The following is a 9,778-nucleotide window of genomic DNA, read 5'->3' as shown; positions in this document are numbered from 1 at the left end:
CTGGCAGTGTCCAAGGCCAGGTTGGATGGGGCTTGGAGCAACCTGGGCTGGTGGAAGGGGTCCTCGCCCATGGCAGGGGGTTGGAACTAGATGGTCTTTAAGGTCCCTTCCAACCCAAACCATTCTATGATTCTATGACAGAAGAGTGAAGTAGTGCAAATTATCAGAAGTAACCATTTAATCACTAAATAATAGAAATCCAAACCATATAACAATCTAAAGAGTACAGAAAAACGGGGATAAAGCCATTTAAAAAAAAAAACCAACATATTAGCCAGAAAAGGGAGTGAAAGAACCAGCAATGGTCACCCCTTTGTCTACATGTTTGTCAGAGGAAATGCTTTGTTATTCAAAAGTGGTGGGTAATTGTCTGTACAATTTCATCCTCCAGGACTTAGACTGCACTAAGCCACAAAGCCTTGCTTGTAAAGAAATGTATTGCAGTTGAAAAATACTGTATCCTTTGCTATTCTGCTGCATATACTCATTTTGAGTAAAAGCAAGTAATCACACAGTCTAAGAGACTGTCACTGATGAACCCTGAAATAGCCACTTAGCAGAAACCACAAGCAAAAGCAAAAATAAAGGTCATTTATTTAATTTTGAAATTTACCTCACTCCTTGCAGTGTACTAAATAAGCTATAAGGGTGACAATTAATTGAACTGGATGCACATCCTGCCAACCAGGGAAAAACCCCACCTTTCATTTGCCTCTAACCTTTCTTATGTTCATGACAACGTCTGCATTTTCTCACTTTAAAAAACAAACAAGTCAATGTAAGCATGGCTGGAAGGCTAAGATGATTACGGGATAATTCGTGTTTGCAAGAGCAAACAAAATCAATTGCAATTGTTTAGGAACCGAGCACATTAAATGGTGGTGAAAAGATAGTTGCTGGACTTTTACAACATGGCTCTTTTTAATCCCAACCATGATAAGGGATAGACTGACAAACACCCTTAGGAACTGTTTTAGAAATGTACACACTATCCTATCCACAGCGGTAATGGGGGAAGTTGTCTGTGCCTGCTGCAGGTGAAACGAAAGCGGATTTGGACAATACTTAAAAACCAACAACAAAGACCCAATCCCTCCTGAAAAACAATACGAGAGAGAGAGAAAAATTGATTGGTTCAGGAAGTCAATTGAATTCTCTGTTATAACAGATTAAATACAGAATTACTCAATTAACTTCAGATTAATTATGCCTTTCAGGTAAACATGACGACTGTCATCTTGGCTAACGTGAGGCCCTGAATCACGAGGTATGGAATCAACTGCTTCTCACCCTGACAACAAGACCTTGTTAGCAATCTAAAAAGCCCAAATCCTTCCCTTCTGCATATATACACCAAACGCCTTCCACTGACTGGATACACACAGTTCACAATTCCTGTTCTGTCCTGTAGACTTCACTTGTTTTTTTCTAAGAGCTGCTCATTCTTGGGGGTGTGTGTGTTAAATCAAGTACATTGTTGCCCAAGTTTTAGTTACATCCATGTGAATTTTAATTTTTGGTCTCTGCTTGAAACTAGAAATGTGAAAAGAAAACTAGAGCAAATCAGAAGGACTTCAGCAAGGACAGGCAGAGAGCCGGGACTACTGAGCCTCAGGAGAACGTGCCCGAGTACCGGATGGGAAGGAGTCAAGGTGACAGAGCCAGAGCCCTCGTGCTGCCAGAGACAGGACGGGAGGCCATCGGCGCAAACTGAAACGTGGGAAATGGCATTTGAATGTAAGAAAAAGCTTTTTACTGTGAAGAGGTTTACTGTGAAGGGTTTCTACTTCAGAAGAGGCTGCCCAAAGAGGTCGTGGAGACTCCATTTTGGGAAATACTCTCAACTCGGGAGGACACAGTCCTGGGCAAAAAGCTCTATAGCTGCTCCTCCTCTGAGCAGGGGACGTGGACTGGTCGATCTCTAGAGACCCCTTCCAGCCACTACTGTACCGTGGTTCTCTCAGCAGGATTAAAACTGCAGCTCTGTATGTTGGTAATCCCCCCATAATACACATTATATAGGTAATGAAGGAACTGCAAGGTGCCTGAGGAACGGGAAAAGAAAAAAGTTCTCAAGTAATGTGTCTGGGTTTAATTATTTATGGTGATGCCTGATGGTCTCATTACCGGGTCACACATGACCTCTGGGTAGTGTCTTCATCCTTCCAGATTAATAAGTTATTGTGACACAAATAACTTTGGCAATTACTTCGTCTTTAGTGCCACAGAAATGTCTATTTTTCGCTGAGGAAAAAGGTTGATTTTAACACAAGCAAATGTCCTTTAGAAACAGACAGTATCATTATACTCATGAGGCCAATTATTCATTCTTTATTCATTTTTTTTATCCTAGTTTCTGCTTTATAAGACTAGGGCAAGTTGTGAGGCGTTATCTTTACTGAGGTTCTTTAGATAGTCTACACAAAATGCCTGAGAGTATTTTAACATGTAAAAAATTTTTCAGACTGTTGTAAAATATGTGCATTGTCAGGAAGCACCCATTTTTAAGGCGCTGATTCTTATTCTAACTTAATAAATTAATGTCCTTTCTTATTTATCTTCAGAACTCCTCCATAACATTGAATTACTTGCTCTTTAAGGACAGCTAGATTACAGAACATCAGTTTCCTGGAATTTACAGCCTTCCAGGGAAAAAGAAAAAAAAACAACCCAAACCTCAAATTAAGAAAAGTCAAAGTGTCATACAGATCAAACTCTGCATTATTTCAGTACAGACACACTAAACTATATTACATACCCAGGTAAATACCATAGGAATTAAATACTTATCTAAATAATACAACGTGGGCTTGTACTTAAACCTGAAAGGAGAATGTAGAGGATTCCAAAATCATCTCCTGAAATGAACAAAAACAGCCTTTTTTTTTTTTTCCTGATAAGACGACTGTATTTTTCAACTGAAAATTTCTCCAACAGCAATCTGCAGCTAACGCAACTGCTGCCCCTACCTCTCACATCAGCAGAGGAAATTATATTCTTGGCTGCACCCTCTGAATAGCAGACATGTCTCCCTAGGGTGCCACATTATTTAAGCACTGGGCATATTCATCAGAGGGCTGACAAAGAGGGACCCTCTATGAATTATTTTCAGAGATTACTTTCAGCATCTGATCACCCCATTTTGCATCTTTGATTTTCAGTCCCACAAGCAAACCACACTTGGCAGGTTTCACGTTCAACAGCGGTGAGTTCTTTCATCCTCTGAACGTGACGCTGCAGGGCTGTCTCACCCGTCCCCTGCAGGGCTGAATTTCTTGGTGATCTTCATCAGGCAGGGCAAACACCCGATGCACGAAGCAACAATGCTCAAGATCATTCCAAGAAAACCATTCAGTGAAGGGGGGCTAGCTGCACGCTCTGGTAGCTGGTAAAACTCCTTCTGATAGATACTGAAAGAACACAGCTAAGGGGGGAGGAGGGGATATCTTTGTAGCTGGCTTCTTCCCACCTCTGTCCAAGGAGGTGCTTTTATTTAGTTGGAATGCTTGCATCTTCAGGTACCACAGACACCTCTGAAAATCTCACTCATCGCTTTTAATGCTAGTTCCCACCCTTGCAACTGTTTGTCAGGCTCTAGAAGGCCATCATCTGGGGTTAAATTCTCACATAGCACGAGAGTGATTCAAGATTATGCTCAGCAACAAATGAGGAGAAAAAAGCAAGAATCCACTGTAGGATATTATGTGATCCATAACTATGTGAGTCAACATTCAATTGTGATTATGAATGCCCTAAAATGCTGACCTACACTAATCTGGGAAAAAAAAAAAAACTAATCCAGGAAATAAAGTACGGGAAAACATAGAGCAAAAAATATCATTCATCAGACAGTGTGGGATGAACCCGGAAATTTGGTTTCTATTTCTGGCTACATCTTGACAAGTTACCTCCCCTGTCTGTTCCCACCTTTCCTCCTACTAGGACAAAGTTCTTCTCTTTCAACTAGGTCGGTATGATTAACGCTGCGCTGGCGTCTAAGAGTGTAAACTGTGGGTTATGTACAGAGAACCTCAAGGATGTTCCCTACACAAAAGAAAGCGGCACAAGACACCCATGAACTTGGCTGGCCTCTGATAATGCTGGCTTATCAATAAAATTCTGGAATTTAAGCAAAGCAAAGACAGTATCATGCTGAGAAATGTTTAACATCACTCTTTTTAACAGTGCTTGCTCAGTAAGTCTATGTTCATCAGGGAGCTAAATACAGAATCACACAAGAATCTAGGAAAGCTCTTCCACAGTGAACAAAATCTACTAAGTAAATAATGTTTTCTCACATTTATAAAAATTTCTATTTACAAGAGTGAAATACTTCTGAAAAGGCTGCTTTAGTCTATTATTTAAACAGTAGCTTTACAGATGCCCCCAAACCTGCAGTTCGTAAGGAAATATGTTCTGTTAACCCATTTATTTACTTGAGAGGTTGGAAGCGCCCCTCACAACTGTGTTGGGTTTTACAGGTTTTTAATAAAATCAAATACAGAACCTTGCCTTTATACTCATCATCTAGGCAGCACACTTAAATAGCTCCTCAGGAGCTGCTGTGGCCTGTCCTATCCATAGTGCTATACATTCAGCAGAAATTGTTCCCGGGACTCACTTTTTTGTCCCCTTGAGGGGTCGGGGAGGTGAGCATTGCACTGCTTACACAGCAGGCCAAAACACAGTAACTACAATAAACCAGTTGTCAAAATCAGTTGTCTTGAAAAAGACTAAAACAGAAAGCAAAATTTTAAAAGGAGAACGAAAAAAGAAAAAGACCAAGAAACAGCAAAGCTTTCCCTCTCAGTTAAAAAAACTGATCCCAAACATAGAACGCCAGTGTTTGGGTCTCCTCCACCTGGCTTTTCCAAGGCAAATGTGATGATCAAGTTGGGCTTCAAAGCACCAGTCATTTCCATGGTTTCCTCGCTCCAAGCATCCCACTGGACACGTAAAATGACAGCGTACATCTTGGATTACTGAGGATTCAGGAAAACGGGAAAGTTCAGCTGAGGAATACCCAGTTGGATGAGACAGCAAATCCCCACGGTTTGGAGCTTCGGAGAACTGGAACATCCTCTGTGACGTGCTCCATATCATCTCCAAATTGTACAACTGTTTTGGCAAAATTTGCTTCAGCTCTTTTAGTTTCTAACAGTAATGATGAAGAATCTCTTTTGAACTTTCAAATTCAGTCTCAAATCAAACCCCCAAAACTCCAAGGCTACACCTTGCATCCCTTCGCATAACTATTCCATTAAAATGCACTGTTTCCTAAAAGATTAATAACAAGTAGAGCTCATTGAACAGCTACATCATCCTAATAGCTACAAGAGAGGGATCTGAAGAAAATGGGTATCTGGATTCCAACTTCATCAAAGATTAGAGTACTTGCCAAATTGAGTCCTTGCTTATTTCTGGCTTAACTATATTAAACAGGGATATATGCATTCGAAATACACCTTTTATTTGAAAAGATACTGATAAAAACATACCTAAGTTCATGTCCTTGTTGCCGCCACTAGCACAGAACTTAGTTGAAAGTGACATCCTGCATAGGCACCTCTGAGGCATCTCACCGTGAAGCGAATACGTTACGATAATCAGATCATGCTGTAATTTACTCTACACACATCACCTGCCTCCCTGCAGATTTCAGACCTGTAATAATGGACCACTTGAGTTCAGAGAAATCAGATGTTTGTCAAAAGGTTCTGCAGATTGCTTTCATTTAGGCCTCAATTCAGCAAAGCATTTCAAATATGCTTACCTTTAACATATGGTTAAACCCCACTGAAGCCATTCATACATGCTTAAGTGCTGTACTGAAGAGGACTGGAAGTAAGCATGTCTGAAAAGTAGAACAGCTAGGTATGTATTGAATGGGTCTAGCTTTCTACAACAATGCGGAGTTATTCAGCCTCTTGTTACTACAACCACAGACAATTCCTTATGGCACTATTACATAAGGAAATCTGATTTTTTTAAAAAATTATTTACTTTCTAGAGCTCTGGGAAGCCTCTGTTCATTGGTAAAATACAAATACGTTACAAGAGACAATAACGGCCGAGGGTCAACATTTTCCTCCCATTCTATGCAACTGCTAGTGCCTAAGTTTTCTTAGGGCATGGCTGACCCATGTGCAAAAAAACCAGAGCAGCAACATTTGAGCCACAAACTAATTCCTCCCAGAACTCAAAGCAACAGAGTCATGTCAGCACAACACTATGTCTAGATTAATTAGCTTTGCTGAGAGGCAGAGCTAATTAGACCATGCACTGCCCTACTACCACTATACTGCTTTTAGACAAATCAGCCTGCTCTAACCCGCTTCACAGAGTGTGGACACAACCCAGCAGACGTGGCCCTCAGCAGAGATCGAAGCTAACATGTTAAGAAAATTGTATGAGGAGGTTCACATAGCATCCTTTTTAGTGCTGACAGGACAATGATTGCTACGTCCCAATCAGTAGGGACAAACAGGAAAAAATGTCCTTACAATAATTAATGCAGTGGATAATAACAGCATTGATTCGAGTAGGAAATACTAATTCAGGACATTCAAATTTCAGCCATTTTTAGCATACCCTCTTCTGTCACCCTCACCTCTGCCATCTCCCTGACTGTTCGTGCTGCTTAGCCCGAGTGTTCTTTGCAAGTCTCAGAGCTGCTTTGCTGGACAGATGAAAGGTTCATTTACATGCCTGTAGCAGCTGTAGTGGAATTAATATTGGTCTCATTATCTTAGCTTAGGATGTACAAGCCACTGGTTTTGCAATGCATACTGATGCAATAAAGAGAGGGGAAGAAGGAAAAGAAAGCTGGCTATTTCCATTATGCATGATACGGCAAAGAGTTGAGGAAATCCTAGAAAGGAGAGAGTTAATCTGGAGTAATACCCGGAAAGCTAATAGCACCTAATGCAATTTATTAAAAGAAATCTGTTGAAGTACGCAGTCTATGCCACAGTAGTTTTAATTAAAAGGTGGAAGAAAAGTGAAATCATTTATCCAAATCATCCTTCTTAAAGTTAGGGCCCAGTTTTGAACTATCCATTTCCATACATCCACAGTATGGGCATTACCAACTCCAAGATTTAAAAATTCAAGAGACTATTAAAAAAAGATTTATCAGTTGCTGCTGTTTAATGAGCCAGTAGGATTCATTTAGGTCAGCTTTTTCAAACTTTTGTCCTACAATTACATAGAAAAAAATCACTGTCTTGGGGCAGGGGGGTGTTAATATGCATCAAGTAGTTTGGACATTAAGAAACCTACTGGGTATCATGGAACTTCTCCACAACATCAGAAATTGTCAGCACTCAACTACCAAAGGCGAGGGAAGGGAATGAGAGGTTCAGGTAGACTTCAGCAGTCACACCATGATGCTGTACTCCTTCACATATCATCACCGTATGCGGGAACATACCCTCAGACACAGGCTCCTACAATCAGAGGTAAAATAACACTTCTGTTCATTGGTGTCCATGCTTTATGCAGAGGGACACCTCAAGAAAAACACCTCGCAACAAGACACTGCTGAGTTATAATGAATCTAGACTTTTCCCATTCACTAATTATGACGCTACATTTTGAGATCATCCGGCATAAAGATACAGGCCTGATTCACAGCCCAGTCGAGTCAGTCGGTCTCTTCAATCGATTTCAATGGATCTAGACCAATCCCATCAGTATGCTGTGAAACATCTAACAAAACAGGATTTAAAGCTGAGTGCACAATGAAGAAATGTACCAATTGTTTAATGATTGATGAGAGAAATGTCAGATGAATTATTTGCCAAATGATACTAGTCCATCTGTTACAGAATTTTGCATGTAATGACAGAAAGAAATTAATTATATCTAGTTCATATATAGAAACATTCTAAATTGCGAATCTCAGCTCTTTTCATAAACAAGTCCAGCGTCATTATCTCCATTATCCAAGTACAAAAACTGAAGCGCTAGTGGAAGGGGAGTCACAAGCCCTAACTTTAGAGACATTAAGTTGCCTAAATTAGGAAGCAAGTCTAACATAGCATAGCCAGTGAAAGGAATGATGGGCTACTCCAGAAGCAATCAAAATTCGCCCCTTTCTCTGTGAATTACAGAGAAAGCTTCCCATCTCTAGTTGAGGGTGCCTGAAATTAAGTGATGCAAGGGCCCCCCCCCCCCCCCCAAGTGCTTTCTCAAATCATCTAGCAGGACAGTGGTAGAACCAGCAAAATTCAGGTCTGTTGCGTGACAGACCTCACTCCCTCCGCGGAGCTGAATGGCCTGTTTGCCAGATACTGATTTTTTTATGCAACTTCAGTTGCCTCAATTCCAAATTCCACTGGTGTGTTAGATCAAAGTGTGTTTGAATGTAATACCATTCAGCTTTCAGCAACATTGGAACTGCATCACTCACTACTTTTTTCCTCTAAGTTAACTGTTTGTTCCCTCTCTAATGTGCTTTTAGAGAATAAAAAGCACGCATCTTTTCCACTACGTTCTCACTCTACTTTCTCCAAAAGTTTGACTACTCATACGTATCTTCCAATCCCTTCATCTGCTTGGATTTCTCAGAGTGAGAAAATTGCTTCCAATGAAGCAATGCAGTTCTCAAGACACTAAATTTCATGAGATTTAGAATGACACACCCCTCCCAATGAAACTCAGAATTTCTAAGACTGTTCTATCACTAGGAAAAAAAAAAACCCAACAAAACAAACCAAAAACTTGCAATAGGAGAAGTATCACTGCGTCACAGCGTTTAAATGTACAGTCAGTAGTGCAATGTACTGAAAGTAACTGAAAGGCACCAAAAGGCAAAATATAAACATCTAACCTTCCTTTTAGTCTGGGAACAACAATTTTACCCTAAGCAACATTCTGCCCTGATTCGCTCTTGACTGCAGTTAAAACAACATTTTACCTCAGACATTTCATATAGGCAGAGATCGTATCATCTCTGCGCAATGCTAGGGTTTGGAGATCTTTAGATTCAGGAGGGTCCCTCCAGTCTGCCTCCAGCCAAATATTCTTTGCTGTATTTCATAGCCGTCCACATTTCTATACAAATAAAAAATCCAAAGCGGTAACTTGGCCTATTATAACCTTATTACGCTTGCTCCTCATTTTTAATTCAACTTCCTACTTAGACTCCAGAAGACAATCCTTCTCTACAGCCAATGAAAAATTCACGAGATGTAGAAAGGAGAGTTTGAAAGCAACCCAGTAAAGAATGATTAGGCAAAATCAGGATTTAGTCTAGGATTGAGTATGTCACTGGGTAGGTCTACTTCTGCTAAGCCAGGGAATTATAAATCACTCTAAATACAACATTTCGGATAGCAGATTTTCGGTTTGTGGGAGAAGGTTAGGGCAGCTTAAGTTCCACTTGTAGGGGAAACCTTGCTGATAAAAACTGTTGAGGTGGATGCACTGAAAGACAACAAATCAACCTGATCACCTCTCTTTCAATGCTGCTGTCACCTCTTTTGTGGACGTTCTCTCTGAACGCGCAAAGAAGTGCGCCAGATACTCAACTCTGTGTCAGAGCGAAGACGGATTCCTAATAGGGTTAATTAGATTGAAGACCCGGTTTCTATGAAGTACCAGTTCCTTGTGAATGAATCCTACATTACGCATCTAGGGAAAGACTTCAAAGGACAAGGAAGAGATCATCATGTCAAGGAAATCCAAATGGATTTAGGACAGCCAGAACGCAGCTTCCACAGCAGTTTGTAACATAGACGTTTTTCCACAGCAAAGCCTGGGTCTCTACGTTGAG

The sequence above is a fragment of the Haliaeetus leucocephalus genome, unplaced genomic scaffold (assembly GCF_000737465.1).
Source record: "Haliaeetus leucocephalus isolate CR32 unplaced genomic scaffold, Haliaeetus_leucocephalus-4.0 Scaffold162, whole genome shotgun sequence".
Classification (NCBI taxonomy): domain Eukaryota; kingdom Metazoa; phylum Chordata; class Aves; order Accipitriformes; family Accipitridae; genus Haliaeetus; species Haliaeetus leucocephalus.
This window is presented reverse-complemented; position numbering follows the sequence as displayed.